Below are 15,228 nucleotides of genomic sequence, written 5' to 3' on the forward strand. Positions count from 1 at the left end.
ACGCAGAGATTCAAAATCTCCATTATCCTCTCGTCACTTTGGTCACAGGCAGCTGTGCCATCGAGCGTGTCACATAGCGCTCAGATATCAGTGGGCCGCACACAATCCACAAGTGTCCACTGTCCAATAGTGTACGCAGAGATTCAAAATCTCCATTATCCTCTCGTCACTTTCGTCACAGGCAGCTGTGCCATCGAGCGTGTCACATAGCGCTCAGATATCAGTGGGCCGCACACAATCCACAAGTGTCCCCTGTCCAATAGTGTACGCAGAGATTCAAAATCTCCATTATCCTCTCATCACTTTGGTCACAGGCAGCTGTGCCATCGAGCGTGTCACATAGCGCTCAGATATCAGTGGGCCGCACACAATCCACAAGTGTCCAGTGTCCAAAAGTGTACGCAGAGATTCAAAATCTCCATTATCCTCTCGTCACTTTTTCACTGGCAGCTGTGCCATCGAGCGTGTCACATAGCGCTCAGATATCAGTGGGCCGCACACAATCCACAAGTGTCCACTGTCCACAAGTGTACGCAGAGATTCAAAATCTCCATTATCCTCTCGTCACTTTGGTCACAGGCAGCTGTGCCATCGAGCGTGTCACATAGCGCTCAGATATCAGTGGGCCGCACACAATCCACAAGTGTCCACTGTCCACAAGTGTACGCAGAGATTCAAAATCTCCATTATCCTCTCGTCACTTTGGTCACAGGCAGCTGTGCCATCGAGCGTGTCACATAGCGCTCAGATATCAGTGGGCCGCACACAATCCACAAGTGTCCACTGTGCACAAGTGTACGCAGAGATTCAAAATCTCCATTATCCTCTCGTCACTTTGGTCACAGGCAGCTGTGCCATCGAGCGTGTCACATAGCGCTCAGATATCAGTGGGCCGCACACAATCCACAAGTGTCCAGTGTCCAAAAGTGTACGCAGAGATTCAAAATCTCCATTATCCTCTCGTCACTTTGGTCACAGGCAGCTGTGCCATCGAGCGTGTCACATAGCGCTCAGATATCAGTGGGCCGCACACAATCCACAAGTGTCCAGTGTCCAAAAGTGTACGCAGAGATTCAAAATCTCCATTATCCTCGCGTCACTTTGGTCACAGGCAGCTGTGCCATCGAGCTTGTCACATAGCGCTCAGATATCAGTGGGCCGCACACAATCCACAAGTGTCCACTGTCCACAAGTGTACGCAGAGATTCAAAATCTCCATTATCCTCTCGTCACTTTGGTCACAGGCAGCTGTGCCATCGAGCGGGTCACATAGCGCTCAGATATCAGTGGGCCGCACACAATCCACAAGTGTCCACTGTCCACAAGTGTACGCAGAGATTCAAAATCTCCATTATCCTCTCGCCACTTTGGTCACAGGCAGCTGTGCCATCGAGCGTGTCACATAGCGCTCAGATATCAGTGGGCCGCACACAATCCACAAGTGTCCACTGTCCAATAGTGTACGCAGAGATTCAAAATCTCCATTATCCTCTCGTCACTTTGGTCACAGGCAGCTGTGCCATCGAGCGTGTCACGTAGCGCTCAGATATCAATGGGCCGCACACAATCCTCAAGTGTCCAGTGTCCAAAAGTGTACGCAGAGATTCAAAATCTCCATTATCCTCTCGTGACTTTGGTCACAGGCAGCTGTGCCATCGAGCGTGTCACATAGCGCTTAGATATCAGTGGGCCGCACACAATCCACAAGTGTCCACTGTCCACAAATGTACGCAGAGATTCAAAATCTCCATTATCCTCTCGTCACTTTGGTCACAGGCAGCTGTGCTATCGAGCGTGTCACATAGCGCTCAGATATCAGTGGGCCGCACACAATCCACAAGTGTCCACTGTCCACAAGTGTACGCAGAGATTCAAAATCTCCATTATCCTCTCGTCACTTTGGTCACAGGCAGCTGTGCCATCGAGCGTGTCACATAGCGCTCAGATATCAGTGGGCCGCACACAATCCACAAGTGTCCACTGTCCACAAGTGTACGCAGAGATTCAAAATCTCCATTATCCTCTCGTCACTTTGGTCACAGGCAGCTGTGCCATCGAGCGTGTCACATAGCGCTCAGATATCAGTGGGCCGCACACAATCCACAAGTGTCCACTGTCCAATAGTGTACGCAGAGATTCAAAATCTCCATTATCCTCTCGTCACTTTGGTCACAGGCAGCTGTGCCATCGAGCGTGTCACGTAGCGCTCAGATATCAGTGGGCCGCACACAATCCACAAGTGTCCAGTGTCCAAAAGTGTACGCAGAGATTCAAAATCTCCATTATCCTCTCGTCACTTTGGTCACAGGCAGCTGTGCCATCGAGCGTGTCACATAGCGCTCAGATATCAGTGGGCCGCACACAATCCACAAGTGTCCACTGTCCACAAGTGTACGCAGAGATTCAATATCTCCATTATCCTCTCGTCACTTTGGTCACAGGCAGCTGTGCCATCGAGCGTGTCACATAGCGCTCAGATATCAGTGGGCCGCACACAATCCACAAGTGTCCAGTGTCCAAAAGTGTACGCAGAGATTCAAAATCTCCATTATCCTCTCGTCACTTTGGTCACAGGCAGCTGTGCCATCGAGCGTGTCACATAGCGCTCAGATATCAGTGGGCCGCACACAATCCACAAGTGTCCAGTGTCCAAAAGTGTACGCAGAGATTCAAAATCTCCATTATCCTCTCGTCACTTTTTCACTGGCAGCTGTGCCATCGAGCGTGTCACATAGCGCTCAGATATCAGTGGGCCGCACACAATCCACAAGTGTCCACTGTCCACAAGTGTACGCAGAGATTCAAAATCTCCATTATCCTCTCGTCACTTTGGTCACAGGCAGCTGTGCCATCGAGCGTGTCACATAGCACTCAGATATCAGTGGGCCGCACACAATCCACAAGTGTCCACTGTCCACAAGTGTACGCAGAGATTTAAAATCTCCATTATCCTCTCGTCACTTTGGTCTCAGGCAGCTGAGACATCGAGCGTGTCACATAGCGCTCAGATATCAGTGGGCCGCACACAATCCACAAGTGTCCAGTGTCCAAAAGTGTACGCAGAGATTCAAAATCTCCATTATCCTCTCGTCACTTTGGTCACAGGCAGCTGTGCCATCGAGCGTGTCACATAGCGCTCAGATATCAGTGGGCCGCACACAATCCACAAGTGTCCAGTGTCCAAAAGTGTACGCAGAGATTCAAAATCTCCATTATCCTCTTGTCACTTTGGTCACAGGCAGCTGTGCCATCGAGCGTGTCACATAGCGCTCAGATATCAGTGGGCCGCACACAATCCACAAGTGTCCAGTGTCCAAAAGTGTACGCAGAGATTCAAAATCTCCATTATCCTCTCGTCACTTTGGTCACAGGCAGCTGTGCCATCGAGCGTGTCACATAGCGCTCAGATATCAGTGGGCCGCACACAATCCACAAGTGTCCACTGTCCAATAGTGTACGCAGAGATTCAAAATCTTCATTATCCTCTCGTCACTTTGGTCACAGGCAGCTGTGCCATCGAGCGTGTCACATAGCGCTCAGATATCAGTGGGCCGCACACAATCCACAACTGTCCAGTGTTCAAAAGTGTACGCAGAGATTCAAAATCTCCATTATCCTCTCGTCACTTTGGTCACAGGCAGCTGTGCCATCGAGCGTGTCACATAGCGCTCAGATATCAGTGGGCCGCACACAATCCACAAGTGTCCAGTGTCCAAAAGTGTACGCAGAGATTCAAAATCTCCATTATCCTCTCGTCACTTTGGTCACAGGCAGCTGTGCCATCGAGCGTGTCACATAGCGCTCAGATATCAGTGGGCCGCACACAATCCACAAGTGTCCACTGTCCAATAGTGTACGCAGAGATTCAAAATCTCCATTATCCTCTCGTCACTTTGGTCACAGGCAGCTGTGCCATCGAGCGTGTCACATAGCGCTCAGATATCAGTGGGCCGCACACAATCCACAAGTGTCCACTGTCCATTAGTGTACCCAGAGATTCAAAATCTCCATTATCCTCTCGTCACTTTGGTCACAGGCAGCTGTGCCATCGAGCGTGTCACATAGCGCTCAGATATCAGTGGGCCGCACACAATCCACAAGTGTCCAGTGTCCAAAAGTGTACGCAGAGATTCAAAATCTCCATTATCCTCTCGTCACTTTGGTCACAGGCAGCTGGGCCATCGAGCGTGTCACATAGCGCTCAGATATCAGTGGGCCGCACACAATCCACAAGTGTCCACTGTCCAATAGTGTACTCAGAGATTCAAAATCTCCATTATCCTCTCATCACTTTGGTCACAGGCAGCTGTGCCATCGAGCGTGTCACATAGCGCTCAGATATCAGTGGGCTGCACACAATCCACAAGTGTCCAGTGTCCAAAAGTGTACGCAGAGATTCAAAATCTCCATTATCCTCTCGTCACTTTGGTCACAGGCAGCTGTGCCATCGAGCGTGTCACATAGCGCTCAGATATCAGTGGGCCGCACACAATCCACAAGTGTCCAGTGTCCAAAAGTGTACGCAGAGATTCAAAATCTCCATTATCCTCTCTTCACTTTGGTCACAGGCAGCTGTGCCATCGAGCGTGTCACATAGCGCTCAGATATCAGTGGGCCGCACACAATCCACAATTGTCCACTGTCCAATAGTGTACGCAGAGATTCAAAATCTCCATTATCCTCTCGTCACTTTGGTCACAGGCAGCTGTGCCATCGAGCGTGTCACATAGCGCTCAGATATCAGTGGGCCGCACACAATCCACAAGTGTCCACTGTCCAATAGTGTACGCAGAGATTCAAAATCTCCATTATCCTCTCGTCACTTTCGTCACAGGCAGCTGTGCCATCGAGCGTGTCACATAGCGCTCAGATATCAGTGGGCCGCACACAATCCACAAGTGTCCCCTGTCCAATAGTGTACGCAGAGATTCAAAATCTCCATTATCCTCTCATCACTTTGGTCACAGGCAGCTGTGCCATCGAGCGTGTCACATAGCGCTCAGATATCAGTGGGCCGCACACAATCCACAAGTGTCCAGTGTCCAAAAGTGTACGCAGAGATTCAAAATCTCCATTATCCTCTCGTCACTTTTTCACTGGCAGCTGTGCCATCGAGCGTGTCACATAGCGCTCAGATATCAGTGGGCCGCACACAATCCACAAGTGTCCACTGTCCACAAGTGTACGCAGAGATTCAAAATCTCCATTATCCTCTCGTCACTTTGGTCACAGGCAGCTGTGCCATCGAGCGTGTCACATAGCGCTCAGATATCAGTGGGCCGCACACAATCCACAAGTGTCCACTGTCCACAAGTGTACGCAGAGATTCAAAATCTCCATTATCCTCTCGTCACTTTGGTCACAGGCAGCTGTGCCATCGAGCGTGTCACATAGCGCTCAGATATCAGTGGGCCGCACACAATCCACAAGTGTCCACTGTGCACAAGTGTACGCAGAGATTCAAAATCTCCATTATCCTCTCGTCACTTTGGTCACAGGCAGCTGTGCCATCGAGCGTGTCACATAGCGCTCAGATATCAGTGGGCCGCACACAATCCACAAGTGTCCAGTGTCCAAAAGTGTACGCAGAGATTCAAAATCTCCATTATCCTCTCGTCACTTTGGTCACAGGCAGCTGTGCCATCGAGCGTGTCACATAGCGCTCAGATATCAGTGGGCCGCACACAATCCACAAGTGTCCAGTGTCCAAAAGTGTACGCAGAGATTCAAAATCTCCATTATCCTCGCGTCACTTTGGTCACAGGCAGCTGTGCCATCGAGCTTGTCACATAGCGCTCAGATATCAGTGGGCCGCACACAATCCACAAGTGTCCACTGTCCACAAGTGTACGCAGAGATTCAAAATCTCCATTATCCTCTCGTCACTTTGGTCACAGGCAGCTGTGCCATCGAGCGGGTCACATAGCGCTCAGATATCAGTGGGCCGCACACAATCCACAAGTGTCCACTGTCCACAAGTGTACGCAGAGATTCAAAATCTCCATTATCCTCTCGCCACTTTGGTCACAGGCAGCTGTGCCATCGAGCGTGTCACATAGCGCTCAGATATCAGTGGGCCGCACACAATCCACAAGTGTCCACTGTCCAATAGTGTACGCAGAGATTCAAAATCTCCATTATCCTCTCGTCACTTTGGTCACAGGCAGCTGTGCCATCGAGCGTGTCACGTAGCGCTCAGATATCAATGGGCCGCACACAATCCTCAAGTGTCCAGTGTCCAAAAGTGTACGCAGAGATTCAAAATCTCCATTATCCTCTCGTGACTTTGGTCACAGGCAGCTGTGCCATCGAGCGTGTCACATAGCGCTTAGATATCAGTGGGCCGCACACAATCCACAAGTGTCCACTGTCCACAAATGTACGCAGAGATTCAAAATCTCCATTATCCTCTCGTCACTTTGGTCACAGGCAGCTGTGCCATCGAGCGTGTCACATAGCGCTCAGATATCAGTGGGCCGCACACAATCCACAAGTGTCCACTGTCCACAAGTGTACGCAGAGATTCAAAATCTCCATTATCCTCTCGTCACTTTGGTCACAGGCAGCTGTGCCATCGAGCGTGTCACATAGCGCTCAGATATCAGTGGGCCGCACACAATCCACAAGTGTCCACTGTCCACAAGTGTACGCAGAGATTCAAAATCTCCATTATCCTCTCGTCACTTTGGTCACAGGCAGCTGTGCCATCGAGCGTGTCACATAGCGCTCAGATATCAGTGGGCCGCACACAATCCACAAGTGTCCACTGTCCAATAGTGTACGCAGAGATTCAAAATCTCCATTATCCTCTCGTCACTTTGGTCACAGGCAGCTGTGCCATCGAGCGTGTCACGTAGCGCTCAGATATCAGTGGGCCGCACACAATCCACAAGTGTCCAGTGTCCAAAAGTGTACGCAGAGATTCAAAATCTCCATTATCCTCTCGTCACTTTGGTCACAGGCAGCTGTGCCATCGAGCGTGTCACATAGCGCTCAGATATCAGTGGGCCGCACACAATCCACAAGTGTCCACTGTCCACAAGTGTACGCAGAGATTCAAAATCTCCATTATCCTCTCGTCACTTTGGTCACAGGCAGCTGTGCCATCGAGCGTGTCACATAGCGCTCAGATATCAGTGGGCCGCACACAATCCACAAGTGTCCAGTGTCCAAAAGTGTACGCAGAGATTCAAAATCTCCATTATCCTCTCGTCACTTTGGTCACAGGCAGCTGTGCCATCGAGCGTGTCACATAGCGCTCAGATATCAGTGGGCCGCACACAATCCACAAGTGTCCAGTGTCCAAAAGTGTACGCAGAGATTCAAAATCTCCATTATCCTCTCGTCACTTTTTCACTGGCAGCTGTGCCATCGAGCGTGTCACATAGCGCTCAGATATCAGTGGGCCGCACACAATCCACAAGTGTCCACTGTCCACAAGTGTACGCAGAGATTCAAAATCTCCATTATCCTCTCGTCACTTTGGTCACAGGCAGCTGTGCCATCGAGCGTGTCACATAGCACTCAGATATCAGTGGGCCGCACACAATCCACAAGTGTCCACTGTCCACAAGTGTACGCAGAGATTTAAAATCTCCATTATCCTCTCGTCACTTTGGTCACAGGCAGCTGTGCCATCGAGCGTGTCACATAGCGCTCAGATATCAGTAGGCCGCACACAATCCACAAGTGTCCACTGTCCACAAGTGTACGCAGAGATTCAAAATCTCCATTATCCTCTCGTCACTTTGGTCACAGGCAGCTGTGCCATCGAGCGTGTCACATAGCACTCAGATATCAGTGGGCCGCACACAATCCACAAGTGTCCAGTGTCCAAAAGTGTACGCAGAGATTCAAAATCTCCATTATCCTCTCGTCACTTTGGTCACAGGCAGCTGTGCCATCGAGCGTGTCACATAGCGCTCAGATATCAGTGGTCCGCACACAATCCACAAGTGTCCAGTGTCCAAAAGTGTACGCAGAGATTCAAAATCTCCATTATCCTCTCGTCACTTTGGTCACAGGCAGCTGTGTCATCGAGCGTGTCACATAGCACTCAGATATCAGTGGGCCGCACACAATCCACAAGTGTCCACTGTCCACAAGTGTACGCAGAGATTCAAAATCTCCATTATCCTCTCGTCACTTTGGTCACAGGCAGCTGTGCCATCGAGCGTGTCACATAGCGCTCAGATATCAGTGGGCCGCACACAATCCACAAGTGTCCACTGTCCACAAGTGTGTGCAGAAATTCCAATACTCCCCTGTCCTATAGACACCTTGTACCTTGTTTTACATTACTACTATATAGTTTGTTGGATTTTGTCTATATTTCTACCAAAAATGAGGAAGGCTGGTGGAAGAGGCCGTGGAATTGGCCGGGGGTTGGCAGCTGGTAATGATGGTGTTGGTGGTGGATCTGATGTTAGTGGCAAGAGCAAAATAGGACCAAATGCAGGAGGTGCTGACCTTGCGTCATCGTCTGTCTACATAAGGCCTCGAACGCTTAGTTTTCTAGGAGTTGGCAAACCGCATTTAAAGGCAGAGCATCAGGAAAAAGTTTTGTATTACATTGCTGACTCAGCCTCCAGCTCTATCGCCTCCTCTTCTTCAGTTGTAAAAAGTAAAAGCACTGAGTCGTCATTGGAGGCTCATGTTCATGAACCACATCTTTCCTTGTGTCCTTCACCCCAACCAAGATTGAAGGATGACGCAGGCCATACTACTGATTACTCCATGGAGCTGTTTTCACATACCATGCCTGGATTATCAAGTCAAATGGTGAATTACCCAGGCCAAGATGAATCTGACATGGAGTGCACTGATGCACAGCCGCTGATGGATGATTCTGCTGGTACATTCACTCAGAGCACTACATTGTCCTCGCAGTGTACAGAGCCAGATTTTGACCCTGATGAGACTGAGGTGCCCCTTCCCGCACACTATACCACCATACACGGTGACACAGAGAAAGGTGCACATGACATAGAAGAGGAGGTGATGGATGACCCAGTTGTTGACCCAGATTGGCATCCATTGGGGGAAGAGGGTGCTGCTTCCAATAGCTCAGATGAGGAGCATCCACAGCAGACATCGACATCGCAACAGCTGTTATCTGGCAGGCCCGGAGCACTCCAAAGACAGGTTCTAAACATCAAAAGAGTTGCTGGACAGCTTGTCCAGAGGCTCAAAAGATCACAGCGTGCTAGGCCGCAAAATGTCTGCCAAAGTAGGAAGAGTGCAGTGTGGCAGTTTTTTGACCAAAATCCTCATGATCAGGCCAAGGTTATCTGTAAGAAGTGCGCAAAGACCTTTAGCCGAGGGAAAAATCTGAAAAATTTGAATACCAGTTGCATGCTTAGACATTTAACCAGCATGCACTTGCAAGCATGGACACAACACCAAACCTCAAGTGTCACATGTGCAACTGATCACAACGAAGGTAGTCAGCAACGCTACATTGTTTCCCCCACTGTAAGCCCACCGGTTAGCACAGCAGCAAATGTTGAGGTGTCGTTGCAAGGCCACAGCAGTCAGGGAATCCCACTGTTATATCAACGAAAGACTGATTCTAGGCCATCAGAAAGAACACCAACTCCATCACCATCATCAACCCTCTCTCAGTCCGCCCTGTCCACCGCTACTTCCACCATATGCAGCTCTCAAGTCCAGCTCACCCTCCCAGACACTATGAGTAGGTCAAGAAAGTACTCAGTCTCTCATCCGCGTACACTGGGTTTGAACGCCCACATTGCCAAACTAATCTCGTTTGAGATGATGCCCTTTTGGTTGGTGGAAAGCACAGCTTTCCGCGAACTCATGGCCTATGCAGTACCACGCTATGACCTACCCAGTCGCCACTTCTTCTCTCGCAAAGCCATCCCAGCCCTCCACCATCATGTGAAAGACCGCATTGTCCATGCACTCAAGCAGTCAGTGAGCGGAAAGGTGCACCTCACAACTGATGCATGGTCCAGTCGGCATGGCCAGGGCCGTTACGTGTCCATCACTGCGCACTGGGTTAATGTGGTGGATGCAGGGTCCACAGGGGACAGCGGTGGTGGGACAGTGCTGCCTAGCCCACGGTCTAGGAAACAGTTGGCTGTAGGCGTTCGACCCTCCTCCTCCTCCTCCTGCTCCAGAAGCGACAGCCCGTCCACAGAGCGCAGTCGTACGAGCACTCCATCTGCAGCTGCCACTGTTGCACACGATGTGTCCCCCTATCGAGCAGCTAGTGGAAAGCGTCAGCAGGCTGTGTTGCAGATGATGTGTTTGGGCGACAGACACACCGCCGAGGTGCTGGCCGAGTACTTGAAGCGACAAACTGAGTCATGGCTGGGCAGTGTACATCTTGAGGCAGGCAAGGTAGTTAGTGATAACGGCCGTAATTTTGTGGCAGCCATAGCCCTTTCAAAACTCAGCCACATACCTTGCTTGGCTCACACCTTGAACCTGGTGGTGCAGTGCTTCCTCAAAAATTATCCGGAGTTAACAGCCCTGCTCCAGAAGGTGCGAAGACTGTGCGCGCACATCCGCCGGTCGCCTGTACACTCCGTTCGTTTGCAGAAGCTGCAGCGATTGCTCCACCTTCCCAACCAGCGCCTCATTATCGACATTGCAACAAGGTGGAACTCCACCCTGCACATGGTGGAGCGGCTGTGCGAGCAGAGGCAGGCCATAATGCATTTGTGGGAGGATACACGGCCAGGCACTTTGAGAGCAGACATGGAGTTGACAGGCGTGCAGTGGTCGAAGCTGAAAGACCTTTGTAAAGTCCTTCAGTGTTTTGAGGAATGCACACGGCTGGTAAGCGCAGACGACGCCATCCTAAGCATGAGCATCCCACTTATGCGTCTGCTCATGCAAACTTTGACGCACCTTAAGGAGCAGGCGTCTGCAGCCAATGTTGATGAGGAGGAAGAGGAGGAGGGAATCCTTGATGACATTCAGCCATTGTCTGCTCAGGGACCTCTCCTGGACGAGGTGGAGGAAGAAGAGGAGGAGGAGGAGGATGATGGGGATGATTACTTAGGGGAGGAGGATGCATCTCGTGGGGCAAGTGAAAATGTTGGCGTGGCAAGGTCTGGTACAGGGTTTGTGCGTGACTGGAGGGATGTGGATTTGCCAGAAAGTGCTCCTCCACCCAGCACTCGCAGTGCATCATTGACACCGGGAACATTGGCCCACATGTCAGATTATGCCTTGCGGATCCTAAAAAGGGACCCCCGCATTGCCAAAATGATGAACGATGACGACTACTGGTTGGCCAGCATCCTGGATCCACGCTATAAAGGCAAATTACAAAACATCATGCCACAGGAGAACCTTGACCTAATATTGGCTAATAAACAAGCAACTCTGGTAAATCGGTTGCTTGAGGCATTCCCTGCACACAGCAGCGGTGATGGTTCTCGCACGAGCCGTACGGGCCGTGGGCAGCTTGGCAGAGGTGTTCGTGGTGCACACAGCAGAAGTGGCGTTGGAGACAGGGGTTTCATGACAATGTTGTGGACTGATTTTTCAAATACCGCTCACACAACTGGTAATACTGCATCGATGGAAAGTGACAGGAGACAGCAGTTGTCAACTATGGTTACAAACTACTTTTCCTCCCATATCGATGTTCTCCCACACAGGTCATTCCCCTTTGACTATTGGGCCGCTAAACTGGACACCTGGCCTGAATTGGCCCAATATGCCTTACAGGAGCTCGCTTGCCCAGCTGCAAGTGTGCTATCGGAAAGAGTCTTCAGTGCAGCTGGATCAATCCTGACAGAAAAAAGGACCCGTCTGTCAACCCAAAATGTGGATGATCTAACCTTCATTAAAATGAACCACGCATGGGTTTCCAAGGATTTTGTCCCACCTTCCCCTGATGACACATAGGGTGACAGAAAAATGGCTTGCTTTGGTCCACCTCTTCCTGGTACTTCACCTATTTCGCCTTTTGCATCAGTTGAATGTCCAACATCAACATATGCCACTTTCTAAAACTCCCTAACTGTGCTGCCTCCCCCCCCATGGCCGGGGTCACCACCTAGCGCACGACACCGTGCGAGTGCCGTTGCCCTGGACAGGTGGGTAGGCCGACTCTTGGGCGCGGACACTGGCACAGGGTCCCTCATAGTGCAATCAAGTGTCTCTGACGGTGGTGGTGCACACCCGCCGTCAGACACACCGCTGTACTATGAGGGGCCCAGTGCCAGTACCGACGCCCACGAGTGGGCCCCCCTTGCTTGGCCAGGGCCCCAGCATTTGCAATCTTTATCTCTCCCTGCTCCTCCGCTGTGTAATCTGGGCCGTCAAATCCATACTGTGCCTGACACCGTCTGAGCCTGCCTCCTGATGTATAGACATATATTTTGAATGTGTACGCTATCCATACATGTTATCCGTGGATACGGTACCCCTTCTAACCTTTGTGCAATGACGTGCAATCCATACTGGGCCTAACACCGTCTGAGCCTGCCTCATGCTGTATAGACATATATTTTGAATGTGTACGCTATCCATACATGTTATCCGGGGATACGGTACCCCTTCTAACCTTTGTGCAATGACGTGCAATCCATACTGGGCCTAACACCGTCTGAGCCTGCCTCATGCTGTATAGACATATATTTTGAATGTGTACGCTATCCATACATGTTATCCGTGGATACGGTACCCCTTCTAACCTTTGTGCAATGACGTGCAATCCATACTGGGCCTAACACCGTCTGAGCCTGCCTCATGCTGTATAGACATATATTTTGAATGTGTACGCTATCCATACATGTTATCCAGGGATACGGTACCCTTTCTAACCTTTGTGCAATGACGTGCAATCCATACTGGGCCTAACACCGTCTGAGCCTGCCTCATGCTGTATAGACATATATTTTGAATGTGTACGCTATCCATACATGTTATCCGGGGATACGGTACCCCTTCTAACCTTTGTGCAATGACGTGCAATCCATACTGGGCCTAACACCGTCTGAGCCTGCCTCATGCTGTATAGACATATATTTTGAATGTGTACACTATCCATACATGTTATCCGTGGAGACGGTACCCCTTCTAACCTTTGTGCAATGACGTGCAATCCATACTGGGCCTAACACCGTCTGAGCCTGCCTCATGCTGTATAGACATATATTTTGAATGTGTACGCTATCCATACATGTTATCCGTGGATACGGTACCCCTTCTAACCTTTGTGCAATGACGTGCAATCCATACTGGGCCTAACACCGTCTGAGCCTGCCTCATGCTGTATAGACATAGATTTTGAATGTGTACGCTATCCATACATGTTATCCGGGGATACGGTACCCCTTCTAACCTTTGTGCAATGACGTGCAATCCATACTGGGCCTAACACCGTCTGAGCCTGCCTCATGCTGTATAGACATATATTTTGAATGTGTACGCTATCCATACATGTTATCCAGGGATACGGTACCCTTTCTAACCTTTGTGCAATGACGTGCAATCCATACTGGGCCTAACACCGTCTGAGCCTGCCTCATGCTGTATAGACATATATTTTGAATGTGTACACTATCCATACATGTTATCCGGGGATACGGTACCCCTTCTAACCTTTGTGCAATGACGTGCAATCCATACTGGGCCTAACACCGTCTGAGCCTGCCTCATGCTGTATAGACATATATTTTGAATGTGTACGCTATCCATACATGTTATCCGTGGATACGGTACCCCTTCTAACCTTTGTGCAATGACGTGCAATCCATACTGGGCCTAACACCGTCTGAGCCTGCCTCATGCTGTATAGACATATATTTTGAATGTGTACGCTATCCATACATGTTATCCGGGGATACGGTACCCCTTCTAACCTTTGTGCAATGACGTGCAATCCATACGGGGCCTAACACCGTCTGAGCCTGCCTCATGCTGTATAGACATACACTCACTGGCCACTTTATTAGGTACACCATGCTAGTAACGGGTTGGACCCCCTTTTGCCTTCAGAACTGCCTCAATTCTTCGTGGCAGAGATTCAACAAGGTGCTGGAAGCATTCTTCAGAGATTTTGGACCATATTGACATGATGGCATCACACAGTTGGCGCAGATTTGTCGGCTGCACATCCCTGATGCGAATCTCCCGTTCCACCACATCCCAAAGATGCTCTATTGGATTGAGATCTGGTGACTGAGGAGGCCATTTGAGTACAGTGAACTCATTGTCATGTTCAAGAAACCAATCTGAGATGATTCGAGCTTTATGACATGGCGCATTATCCTGCTGAAAGTAGCCATCAGATGTTGGGTACATTGTGGTCATAAAGGGATGGACATGGTCAGCAACAATACTCAGGTAGGCTGTGGCTTTGCAACGATGCTCAATTGGTACCAAGGGGCCCAAAGAGTGCCAAGAAAAAATTCCCCACACCATGACACCACCACCACCAGCCTGAACCGTTGATACAAGGCAGGATGGATCCATGCTTTCATGTTGTTTACGCCAAATTCTGACCCTACCATCCGAATGTCGCAGCAGAAATCGAGACTCATCAGACCAGGCAATGTTTTTCCAATCTTCTACTGTCCAATTTCGATGAGCTTGTGCAAATTGTAGCCTCAGTTTCCTGTTCTTAGCTGAGAGGAGTGGTACCCAGTGTGGTCTTCTGCTGCTGTAGCCCATCTGCCTCAAAGTTCGACGCACTGTGCGTTCAGAGATGCTCTTCTGCCTACCTTGGTTGTAACGGGTGGCAATTTGAGTCACTGTTGCCTTTCTATCAGCTCGAACCAGTCTGCCCATTCTCCTCTGACCTCTAGCATCAACAAGGCATTTCCGGCCACAGAACTGCCGCTCACTGGATTTTTTTTCTTTTTCGGACCATTCTCTGTAAACCCTAGAGATGGTTGTGCGTGAAAATCCCAGTAGATCAGCAGTTTCTGAAATACTCAGACCAGCCCTTCTGGCACCAACAATCATGCCACGTTCAAAGGCACTCAAATCACCTTTCTTCCCCATACTGATGCTCGGTTTGAACTGCAGGAGATTGTCTTGACCATGTCTACATGCCTAAATGCACTGAGTTGCCGCCATGTGATTGGCTGATTAGAAATTAAGTCTTAACACACAGTTGGACAGGTGTACCTAATAAAGTGGCCAGTGAGTGTATATTTTGAATGTGTACGCTATCCATACATGTTATCCAGGGATACTGTACCCTTTCTAACCTTTGTGCAATGACGTGCAATCCATACT

The sequence above is a fragment of the Dendrobates tinctorius genome, unplaced genomic scaffold (assembly GCF_039654945.1).
Source record: "Dendrobates tinctorius isolate UK_male_01 unplaced genomic scaffold, ASM3965494v1 ptg000163l, whole genome shotgun sequence".
In the NCBI taxonomy this organism is placed as follows: domain Eukaryota; kingdom Metazoa; phylum Chordata; class Amphibia; order Anura; family Dendrobatidae; genus Dendrobates; species Dendrobates tinctorius.